Source organism: Scomber scombrus, chromosome 3, assembly GCF_963691925.1.
Source record: "Scomber scombrus chromosome 3, fScoSco1.1, whole genome shotgun sequence".
Lineage (NCBI taxonomy): Eukaryota > Metazoa > Chordata > Actinopteri > Scombriformes > Scombridae > Scomber > Scomber scombrus.
In genome coordinates, this window is record NC_084972.1 from 15,180,557 (window position 1) to 15,193,298 (window position 12,742).

The following is a 12,742-nucleotide window of genomic DNA, read 5'->3' on the forward strand; positions in this document are numbered from 1 at the left end:
CACAAGTTATAAAAAGATCATACTCACTATTATGCATCACAAACACGGTGTTTATTAATAAGGATAGGCTTGCAGGAGGCACAATATTTAATGGATAAACTGGAAAGACAGGCAGGTGTAGCCCATATCTTTTCCAGACCTGGTGGTGCTTTGTTTACCCTGCTACAACAAATTCTTTTGCTGACTTGCTGGGTTTCCTAGTGAGGGAGAAAATCCTGACCTGATTTCATTTGAAGTGGAATTTGTCCAAAGCACCATGTGTGCGGACTGTGAAGTAACAACCCCGGGGCTGTACTCAGAATCTGCTGTGACATTTGCTCTCACATTTTGTATGCTCTAACTAGAAATATTAGATCACCCAGTTTCAGAGAAATATAGAGGCCTGACTTGCAAGCTCCACTTTGAAATATCGAGGCCTGATGGATGATCTCTGCACTTCCAGTAGCACAAATGTGTTAAATCTCAGCATAGACTTGCTGTATTTTTCTTATCCATTATTAAATATACAATGACTAAATCATCCTCTAAATCATTCCTGTTTGCTTTTTTATTTCTTTTCTGTGATGTTTGTGTGGATTCCCCAAATAATTATCCTTTAAGCTACCTAGTATTTTGAATTATTATATATAAGTTATGATCACACTATGCCAGTCAAACGTTACTATCCTATTGGTGTGCATATAAGTGTGTAAAAGGGGAAAATGTGTTGAAAATGAGTCTAGCAGTCTACTAAAAGCCTGCTCCAAAAATGACATACTTATTTTTTCTACATTATAATGATGTGCAGAATTACAGCGGACCAGCTTATTATTTATGCAGGAGAATCCGCTAGATGTACTACAGTGGACAGGCCAGCTGTCCTGTGATGTTCTGACTTAGTCATGAACAGACAAAGAGGAGTTTTAATGCATGACAAAAGTGTTTAAAAGAAATTTATTCCACAGACATTCACACTCCCTGAGTTAAAGGATCACTTTTGACATGATATATGACATTTTGATTTGTAGCAGCCATTTGTTATTACAAGGCTAAAACACTCAGAAATAGACCTTATGTTTTCAGGTCATGGTCTTTTGGGTGGGGGTGGGAGGGGGGGGTTAGCAGTCACATGTGTCAGCACTCTGCAAAGGTCAAGTAAAGTCTGCTTGATTTATTTGACTGTAGAATTCAGTCGGATGAGCATGAACTACCACTGGTTATGTAGACTGGATGTAAAGAAATCTTACTAACATAGTTAGATTAGGTTGCAAAACGATAATCGTGGACACTAAAGTTGATGAGTATGAAATCGATTCAAACACTTGACAACAGCTCAGACTGTATTGAACGAAGCCTCCAGGGGGAAAAGGGTTATATTGCAAGACCATTGTTAAGCACTGCAGCATTCCCCTACTGCATATCTGACTTCACTATTTGCTGTACCTGACCTAGACACTTGAATCAGACTTCTGTTTTAGATGCCACAAAACAAAGTGTGAGTTAAGAGGATGAACGTGCAACATAGAGCAAAGATCAAACGTGCTCTCTCAAAAAACATCTGTATACCAAACATGAGACTTCCTGAGTGGAGGATGCAGAGTTATCTTCAAGGGTGAAAGATAAACAATGACCTCTGAAATTTAGATGAACACATAAGCAACTTCTATGCAAGGTCACCGGTACAATGATGAGTCTTGGTGTTACACAAAGATTGCAAACAAATCAAGCCTAAGAAGAGGAATGCTACTGTAGCAATTAAGTGTGTATATTTTCACCAGGCTGTCCAGGTCTGCATGCACATCTGCAATAAAACAATCAGTGTTTTTTCTTTATCTACTTTTTTGTAAGACATATATGTCTACATTTTTCTCTTGCACAGTGGCTCAGATGCTCATCTTCAGTTTTCCCTCCTGTTAAGCAGGCTGGTAATTTAAGACCACACAAGAAACTGACACAGATTAGACTCTCCCCAAAAGCAGAGAGACGAGGATTAAAAACAAAACATAATAAGAAATCCCATGAAAGAATGGTCTCTTTGTGCTGTCGTTTTGTGTGAACTGATGTGGCCCAGTTGGAGATCATGCTATAGAATGGGGTGGGGAGAGGTATTTTCATTTACTGTATTGGCTCAGTGCCCAGAAGGGAGGCTGCTATACCCAGACTAGTATGTTAAAGTTCACTGCTGCAGTCTACCTGTCTGGGTGGTATCAGAAGAGACACCCACACACACACACACACACACACACACACACACACACACACACACACACACACACACACACACACACACACACACACACACAGAGATATACATATGTGTGTATTGGCCCAGAGGTGCACATGAATGAGTGAGTGTGTGTCTAGTGATTGTGTTACGAGCAGGCTAGTGAAGATGATGTACATGGGTCAGTGACAAGTAAATGTTAGCAAGATGAGAAATTAATCATTAATCAGTAATCATGAGATGTTGCGCATATTCCTGCAACCAAAACCCCTGCAGCCCGTCCCCCTCCACACTGAGAATTATGGCACCAAGTCCCTCACCACGGTACTAAGAATAAGTACCCCTGCGCCTAGCGTCGTGCCCTATGCCGAAAATTACAAAGAATTAAATTCTAAATATTTGCTCCACTCATTAAGATATTTTCCACCTCTTTCTGTCTGGTTAAAATAAATCTTTTTATTAAGCAGCTACTTAATTCCAGAAGCCAGTCATTGAGCAAGGGCCCCTCCGGAGACCTCCACCCCCTCATTATTATCTGCCTGCCGATCATGATACTAGTTTGTATCCAATCTGCTACTGGTTTTGAGATATGCTTGAGAGGGCGAGGATTCCCAAGAACGCATAACCCAGGGCCAAATTCGTATTCGGTCTCCATGATCGCCACAATTTGATCGTGGATACTGTTCCAAAAGTCACTAATCTTTGGGCATGTCCAGAGGGCATGCATTAAAGAGCCCTCCCCTGCCCTAGACTTCCAGCAATCTGGGTTTTCTTTCAGACCCAGCCTGAAGAGTCTGGAGGGAGTCCAATAGAAGCGATGGAATATCTTAAATTGTATCAGCCTTGTTTTGATATCCCTAGATACCTCTCTGGGAATCCCCGAGATAACATCCCATTCCTTCTCCTCGAAAGTGAGTCCTAGGTCCCTTTCCCAAACTGTTGTAAGAGCCGAAACTATCCTGTTTCGATCAACATCGTTATCCATTAGTAAGGAGTAGTAAATAGAGGCCTTGTGACCCAACCCAAAAATGGCTAAGATGTGCTTTAGCAAATCCATACCCTGAGGGAGGGATTGAGAGGAATCAAATGTGCTTACCAGGAAATGTCTCAATTGTAAATATCTCCAAAACTGATTTCTAGGAAAAGTATAATGTTGAAAGTTTCTCAAAAGATTTCAATGTGTTGTCCTCCTATAGATCCCCCGGGGTCTTTCACTACCCATTCCTTCCACACAAAGGTGGATTTACCTATACACAGTTTGGGATTAGCCCAAAGACCGGCTGACAGACTCAAGTTAGGACTAATTTTGAACAATCAGGAGACCTTTTTCCACACGCCCTGCAGGTGGGAAATAATGGGATGGGTTTGGGCATCAGGAGGTAACCTAGCTGTGATATAAGAAAGAGGAGGGAGTGCCGTATAGACAGACTGCTCCATCTTAAACCAAGGGGGGGCTCTTTCAGGGGGCAGTGACCACTGTGCCAGGTGCCTGAAACTGAAGGCATAATGATAAAATAATAATTTAGGGAGGCCCAAGCCACCCTTCTCGACTGGCTGTTGTAATTTACCAAGGCGCATCCTGGGCCTCTTACTGTTCCACAAGAATGTAGTGCATATTTTGTCAAATTGTGAGTATTGTGAGTAATAGTGAGTAATCTGGGCACTGAATTACCGGGGTCTGAAACAAAAAGTAGGATATCGTCTGCATAAAGCATTAATTTTTGGACTGAGCCCCCCACTGTAACTCCAGGGGAACCGGGGTCATTGCGAATAGCAACTGCGAGTGGTTCAAGCGTGAGACAGAAGAGCAAAGGGGAAAGTGGCGAGCCCTGGGCCGTGCCACGTCTGAGTCTAAAGTATGGGGAGATAACCCCATTAGTTTGCACCGCTGCCTCTGGCCTATCGTACAACAACTTGACCCATTTTGTAAAGATCTGTCCGAACCCAAAGGCCTCCAGAGTTGAAAACAGATATTCCTATTCCACGCAGTCGAATGCCTTTGCTGCTGGCTAATTACATTAAACATCAGGAGTCCTCATCCACCATTTCAGCTATTCAGGGCCAGGGGGGAGCTCTCGTGACAAAGGCCGATGATACCAACAATGTGTTTTCCGATTTCTATAAGAATCTCTATACTTCCTCTGCTTCTTCCACACAGCAAGAAACTGCTTAATTTTTGGAGAGGCTGGGCCTCCCAACCCTTGATGAGGGTCAGCGCGAATACCTTGACTCCCCGATTACGGAGGAGGAAATAACTGAGGTTATCCGGAACATGCCATCTGGTAAGGTGCCTGGGCCAGACGGTCTGACGGCTGAATTTTTTTAAAGTTTCACTGCGAATTAATGCCTCTACTGAAGAACATGTACACAGAGGCCTTTGTCAACGGGCACTTACCACCTACCCTGTCTAAGGCGTTAATATCATTAATATTGAAAAAAGGCAAGGAACCCTCAGAGTGCAAGAGTTATCTCCCGATTTCTTTGATTTCAATGGATGCGAAAATTCTATCTAAAGTTCTTGCGAACCGCTTAAACCCCATGAACAGCTCCATTATTCAGCCCAACCAAGTTGGGTTTATTCGTCATAGAAATTCGGCTGACAATATTAGACGATTTATTAATGTTATGTGGTCAGTCAGCAACGACAATGAGCCAATCGCCGCCATTTCATTGGATGCAGCAAGATGAGAAATTAAAAAATGTCTTAAAAATAGTTTTAAAAGCAGCATTAGGTTTATTAATATGTGTATTTTGTGTTTTTGTTGGTTTAATGTAATTTTAAATGACATTTGCAACATTGTTTAAAATCAAAAGTAAGACTGAGTCCTCCTGAAAATGTCCCATGGTGTAACCACAAAAGAATGATAAATATTAAATATTTTAATCACCTACAGTGTATTTAAGTGCATTTAGAAAAAATAATTACTTAATTTTAAAACATCAAATGAAAAGAAAAAAATTTGGGTATTCCTTCATTTAAATTCAAATGCCTTTGGTCAATAATGAGCAGGACATATCCTAAAGCCAAATAAGTTGGGGCCAATGATGAAAAGGGTTAGGGTTATAATGTATGATTATGCCAAACTAGTTGGTGTGGTGTTTTATTGAGAATCTGAGCATTTTCAAGCAAGTGTAATTTTTTGTTTCAAGTTTTGATGGTTACACCACTGGAACATTTTTGCCATAATCCCCTAATATATTGTCTCAAAATTGATTAAAAGCTGATTTTTTTTACTCAGTCCACAAGAAAAGAATGTGTGCAAAGTAGTAAATTTGACTTAACCACATGGAAAAAAAGCGTCATGTCATTGACCCATATATCAAATCAAGTTTATTCATATAGTATATTCAAAAACTACAGGAGTTGACCAATGTGCTGTACAAATTATACTGAAAGGCACAACAGTAGTGAGTAAAATTACATCAGTTGTTAAGAGGCACAAATAGTAGTAAAAAGGCATGAAGAACAACAATATATGGCAAAAAGATAAATTTATAGAAAAAAATTCAATATTATGAAATTACTAAATTACTAAAAACCCCTAAGTGTATGTCTTGAATTTTGTCTTAAAAGTGTCAATGGAGGGTGGCAGTTATGAGTCTTGCTGCAATATTCTGCATCAGCTGCAGGGGAGAACAGGCCAACACCCAGATACAGTGAGTTGTACTTATCCAGGTTTGAGGAGATTAATGTGGTGCTAACAGTCTTCAGATCGTTGGGCGAAATTATGGTTAAGAAATGTCCCTCAGCTGAAAATAGCAACATTTCACCGCATAGTTGATCTGTTTGTCAAATTTCAGTGCCAAGTCAAACATGACACCAAGAGGTCTGGCATGGGCATAACGGTTTGATGTCAGTGTCACTGACATCTCCCATGGGTGTTGGGGGGGGTCAAAAAACAATCACTTCTGTCTTGTTATCATCCAGCATTTAACATCCTGGAGACGATTATGGATGGATGTGATAGAGATGGAATCTCTTGGATTTAGGGGAAGGTATATTTAAGTGTAAAAGGATACAAGAACAATGTCCAGAAGGCGGGTGGTAGACTTTGTGTGAGAAACTGTGTCATAAATATGGGACAGAGACACAAGCTGAAAGTCATTACAGATAGCAAAGCAGGCACACACTAGAGAGGGACTGTAGCCAGTTATTGTAATAATAGCTCATATGTGATCAATTTTTGTTGAGAAAAAGTTTTAAAAGGCCTCATAAATGGCTTTGGTGGGCACAGGACAGGCAGCAACGGGGTTGAGAGCAGAATAAATTGTGTGGAACAGGAGTTTGGGGCTGTGCGAATCTCTGGAGATGATTGTGGCAAAATATACAGATTTCTATCACTTTGCTTGCCTTAAAGTATATCAGATGAAACTAGTAACCTATTTTTTCCATTTATGTTCTGCTTTTCTACATAGTTGACAAGAACGCAAATGTCACATGACCAAGTTGGAATGAAATCATATTAGGAGTGTTTCATACTAAATGGTATCAGCACTGTTGTTTTAACAGTTCAGATATTTGGTTTTTTTTAAACAGTAAACCAATGTACCTGTTTGAAAGTCCTATTATTTATCATTTACATGGTAATGGACTCTGGGCTCCCTGCCCTTTCTACATGGTATTTCAAAGGCTATGTTTGTTACATTATGTCTGTGGGTGCATAATGCATTATGGCAATAGTGCCTAATCTTTCTTGTCGATGTAACCCTGCCCAGTGGGCTATATATTAAAAGTGGATATTATATATATATATATATAGTGTATCAAAATCATCTATTCATATTGTGGTTCGTATTTGCCAAATTTTTATTTTAGGTTGCTCTGAATTGTGTTAGAAAAAAAGTTCAATTTTTAGGGTGTAATATTCAGGATGTGTTTATGATGATTTAGGTAGATGTGTGTCTATTAATGTGAGTGAAACGGTGGTGGAGGTGTACGTGGAGTCATTAACGACACTTGCCAAAATGCCCAACAGCTGAAAGTGAGCACACAGGATATGAGGATGTGTTAATGAAGAATAAAAACAGAGCAATAAAATTTGTGAATCATTATTTTTATTGACCTACAAATAGTAATTGATTAAGATGGGTTAGGGTTAGGGTTAGTTTTCGAAAACGGATTAATGTAATAGATATAAATGAGGTGTTTAAGGTGTGGTAAAGGGCATCTGTTGAATTAAGCATACATCTGGACACCAGATGTTCTGTCATATGAGAGAGACTTTTCATTCTGTCGTTATGTGATATATGTTCCCTACAGTGGCAACATACTTGTGATAGATAATGAACTTTTCTTTGTTCCTGCACCATATGTAAAGGCACGTCCATTGTATAAAATGAGTGATTACACAGAAACTTTAATTCCATGATTTCTCACTGAAATGTGTTATTAACACTCCTGCCTGGTCGTGTTCACAAAGAGATGTTAGGAACTCTTGGCAGAAAACTCACTGAATCAGCCTTTTTTTAAAATAGGTTTTTGTGTTTTGTTGAATCAAAAACACACATCACATCTGATGGAGAAGCTCTACATGAGAAAAATGGTTGTGTGATGTGCTGCAGATTCTCTCTGTAGCACTTCACACATCATAATTTGTACAATTATGCTCTGATTGCATGCCTTGTTTTGCAGCCATAATCCTGCCTGTACATATAGAACATGTTGGCCTAAATACTGCAATAAAACCCTGATTACATTCTTCTTCTACTTGTTTTTCTTAATTATTCTACACACAGCTTTGGATTTGTTTTCCTCTGAAGCTTGTTTTTACTCTGAAGTCTTACTTCTTATAGAGCTTTTTTAGAGCAGAGTATCTGTATATTTGATTAACACTATATAAAATATAAGTAGATACATGTCCTGCAGTTCATTTTTTATTAGTTAGTGTATCTGAAGATGCTTAAAATATTAATGCAGTATATTTAATATTATACATACCCAGCTAGATTTTCAAAGGAATTCATGTCCCTTTTATTGTACTTTGTTCATTTTACAATATGTGTTTAATCTAACTGTCTCTAATTCAACTACTGAGAGTTACAGGCTGTTGTGATTTTTTTAATGTACATATTTATTACATTTTTCATACTCTTTCCATTTTTGAAATGATAATTTTTTAACAAAATCAGGTGCGGAGACGCTGAAAAGCTCCTTACACCTCACAATATGAGACAACATTAGATGGAAGGAATGTCACTCTGATGGTTTCACGATTTCTTTAATCTTAGCAGTAATGGCGAAAAAATGAGAACATTATTCAGAGGGTGGCAACACAAGGAAACTGATAGTTAAGTTATTGGCATCGGGGAACATAAATAAACAGTAAATGTCATGGATTTGCTTAATTACATTTGAAAACGTTTGTTTTGGCTTTATTTGATTGCTGGTAGTATAGAGATGGACAAGAAAAGTGGGGAGAGAGGAGGGTGTGACACAATACAAAGGTCCCTGGATGAATTGAACAATGGACAACAGTTTTGTGGTATACATGAGTGTTCAAAATGGAAAGTATTCATCCACTGGGGAACAAGAACATGCTCATAAAATTCAAGTTGTAAACTCAGTTGTGATATTTCTGATGGAGGCACTACACAAAAGATGAACCAAAATATTAATTCACTGATGCAATTAGTTCTGGATAATTCTTGTTTAAAAGTGTTTAACAGATGGAGAAACTGGACACCTACCTTAGGCTATACTGTAGGGAAAAATTATAAAACTCTGAAACAAAGAGGGACCTATCTAGATTTGTAAAAGGGGAACTGTAACACTTCCAAGACAGACAAACTCAAATTCATAAAAAGACCAAAGTACAGATACAACATAACGTATTGCTAGTCATCACTGATGACCACTTGGCACTGTGTCATATTTTAGTCATCCGACACAAGCTGACTTAAATAATGAAGCCGTTATGATGTCTTGAGCAGCATGTGCAAACAGTTAAAGAACCTGAGAGGACTGCGGCTGCCCTCCACTTCAAAATAATTACTGGTATCCATCAGCAGCAACGCTTAGTTTAAAATATTTAGGCAGATCACATTTCCTTCTATTTATCACTTGGTGGGACAAAATTGACTTAAAATGAAGGGAACTGTGTTGTTTACATACTGGCTATAACAGTAGACAGTTACACACTTTTGTCTAATTTCTGTCTTTTCTGAGAGAGTGGGTTTGGTCATTTGACTCTAGGGTGTCAAGATTTCCACAAAATTTGCTTCACTAAATGTAAGGGGAAAAACTGATACGTCTCTGGCTGTTGCTCTACTGTTCATGCAACTTAATCTGTAGTTTTACCTATAATGTTCATTGTTTAATTCGGACGAAATACTAAATCCCAAGATATTACCATTTTGAATCCATTGGTTACTGTGTTGTCATCTGTAATAACAATCTAGAGAAGGTAATACAATTGTTGAGTAAACTTAAATCCCATAATCACCATCACAATCATCATGACAACCAGTCAGCAGGCATAACAGTTATTGGAGCCTGATGGTGGTGGTCACAAATCATTTCTGTGATATTAGAGTACCCCATAAGTGATGGGGAAATGCATGAGAAACATGAGAAACTAGACACTGCTGTATTTCTTTGTATATTTTTACATGTTGGAGAAGGTATAGGGGAAAGATGGAGAAAACTGAGATGGGATTAGATCTTCTACTTTTCTTTTCTTTTTAAAAAAAAAATGAAATGAGTTTTAGGGTGTTTCTCTTTAGACCTGACTAGACTAGTTAAATCATTCCAGTCTGAGGAGGGCCTGCAGCTTAAAGAGATAATTTGGGCAGATAAATGACTAAGCTACTGCAGGACAGGACTGTTGTCTATTCTTTGGATCTGGGTAGTCTCAGGCGCCATGCAGACGTAATTTGGGATACTCAAATGATAAAAGATTCGATTCTGAATGCAAACCTGCAGGATGCCAGAGCTGCTGTGATGTGGCTGTGAATCCCATCAGGATCATTGTTGGTGGGGGAAGAAATGAGTCAGGATTTTCTGTGGAAGTGCCACAACTCGTTCTGGTTTAGGCTGAGTTTGAGGTGACAGGCAGACATCCAGCTGGAGATGTCAACTTAAATAGTAAAATGTTTGCTGGGGAAATTTGATTATGTACCAAAAACAATAGTGGACAGCTGCCTCTGTTAACTAGTTCAGAGGGGGATTAACCTTTGACCTCAATAACATTCTGTTGTCTAGATGCAACACATTCTTTGAATATGAAGCAAAGGCTTTACTAGTGTTGCTGAATGCTAATCATTAACTTTCTTCTCCTACAGCACATTTAATGAAACTCTTTTGTTTGACGACCCAATGGTACAAAAATGTAAATTATGCACTTTGGGTGACTTGGTTTTGTTGTCACATGGACGTAAGTGATAACAGAGCAGTGGATCCTCTGCAACATCAAAGATTCAGTGGACTAGACTGGTTTTCACCCATAAAAAATCACAATGTCAAAAATCCTTCTCATAGGTCCGAGTTTTTTTGCATGCTTTTGTATTAATAATAATTAATAATGTGCAATTAAGCAAATATGTAAGCTTTCTTTGTTTGGTTCCTTAGAACATTTTCATATAAGGATTAGCGATCATCTCCATATCTTTGTGATAAAAAGGTTTACTTAGCAATTAGTTTGAGCTAATCTGATCAGTTGTCAACAAAACAAACAAAGAAATGCCACCCACAAAATACATAAATTGTTATTTGTGAATATGTGTTTTAAGGATGCAGATGACCATAAAGGGAGACTTCTTTATTATTAAGATTTTAACTGCATAGCCTGGTGCCATTTGGATGGAAACAAAAATGTTTACAGTGTCAAGGGTCTGAGCAAATATTTCTGTATGGGTGGACATTACAGTATTTAACATTTTTTTCACAGATGGACTGAAGCCTACATGCTCATGATGAATAATGATATACTGTCCAGCAAGATTATTTATTATTGAGGGGAAACTAAACATACTGTCTGCTCACTGCATATTCACAGATGCTGTTTCAGGATCATTTTCTCTTAATATAGGAAGCAATCTATAGATTTCTATGCCCAAGGAAACATGCAGCAAAAGTTGGACTCGTGTTTAGTTATGTTTTCCCACCATATAACTTTACTGAAAAAAAAGGGTTCAGAAGACAAATGTAATATCAAATATAATGGGATAATACCAGAACACCAATAACTTTAGCAAAGGACACAAAAGGGAAATGGTTTCTAATATTAATAGTATTAGTTTTAGCTCATGAGTGCTGATGTTGGATTTTCTGTAATAAAAGCAGATTTTACAAAGAGAGATTGTCTCTCAGAGTTTATTCCAAGAAACTCACATGCAGACTCAGTGACTGTGTTAGACAAAGAGCTATGAAAACTCATACTTAAAGTGTTAGCCACGCCTGTAACAGTAAATTACAGAGCTCTCCAACACCCTCAGAAGATTCGACCTTGGCTATTAATAGGTAAAACATAAGATAAGATTAGTCTTCATTGCCTACCTTAGGAAAAATTTGTCCTGGGCATTCGAGCAGGTGACGTTGTGGCACACAGATGCTCCATATATACACAATATATCTGTACACATGTACAATCAACTACAGTTAACATGAAGTATCACATACAGATCCATATACACCAGAACATACATATCAAGAATACCACACGCCTTACATCAAGATATCACAGGTTCTCCCCAATCGGAGTCGTATCTTTTCACCCCCCCACAGGTGATTTTAAGGTCAAGCCTCATCACTGTCTCCACAAATATCTCCTGGAGAGAAGCCTGGGGCAGCATGCCATTTATTTTTCCAACCATTCTGATCAGATTTTGGAGTTGTGATTTGAGTTTAATGGACAGGTTGCCAAACCATGCCGTGATGCTGCAGCAAACAGATTCAATGACTTCAAAATGGCTGTAGAACAATAACATAATGATTGTATCCACTTCATGGACCCTGAGCCTTTGCAGTAAATCCAAACACTGCCTTATTCATGAACAAACATACTACACATGATGAGCCTTTTGTAATTGAGAATTATAGTGAATGCGTAGGTATTAGTATAGTGTTACCTGCTCTCCCTACTGATTAAAGCTGGGCTGTGAACAGACCTGGGATCAAAGACTATTTCTTACGGGTTTTTTTATGTTTAACATCAGGTTATGCCCCTCACACCACTGCACAGCCTCCTCTGTCTCTGACTTATACATAGCAATGTCTGAACCTTTTGTCAGTATGGCTGCATCATCAGAAAACTTCTGAATGTAGAAGGTTGTGTACTGGTTCTACAATTGTTTGTATATAATGTGAAAAAAGGGGGGAACTTACTTAGCCTTCAGAAGCTCCAGTAAGTAAACCTGTATGTCAGAGAGTTGACTTGCATCTGCTGTTGTCTCCCTAACAATTGCTCTTTTGTTCATAACTTATCAGTGTTTCTTTCGGGAAGGAGTTATGTCTCTGCATCTATCTGCTGAGAACTGGAAGTTGAAGGTCAAATCACACAAGCTTTGCTGCTGATAACATTTTTACACCTGCTGGGAAGCGGG

At 38.6% G+C, this 12,742-nt stretch overlaps 1 protein-coding gene across 1 annotated transcript in view; it reads right to left on the minus strand.

Moving 5' to 3' along the window:
- The window catches only part of suox (sulfite oxidase), a 161,844-nt gene that overhangs the window by 28,235 nt on the left and 120,867 nt on the right, over nucleotides 1-12,742 (minus strand). The window lies entirely within an intron of this gene.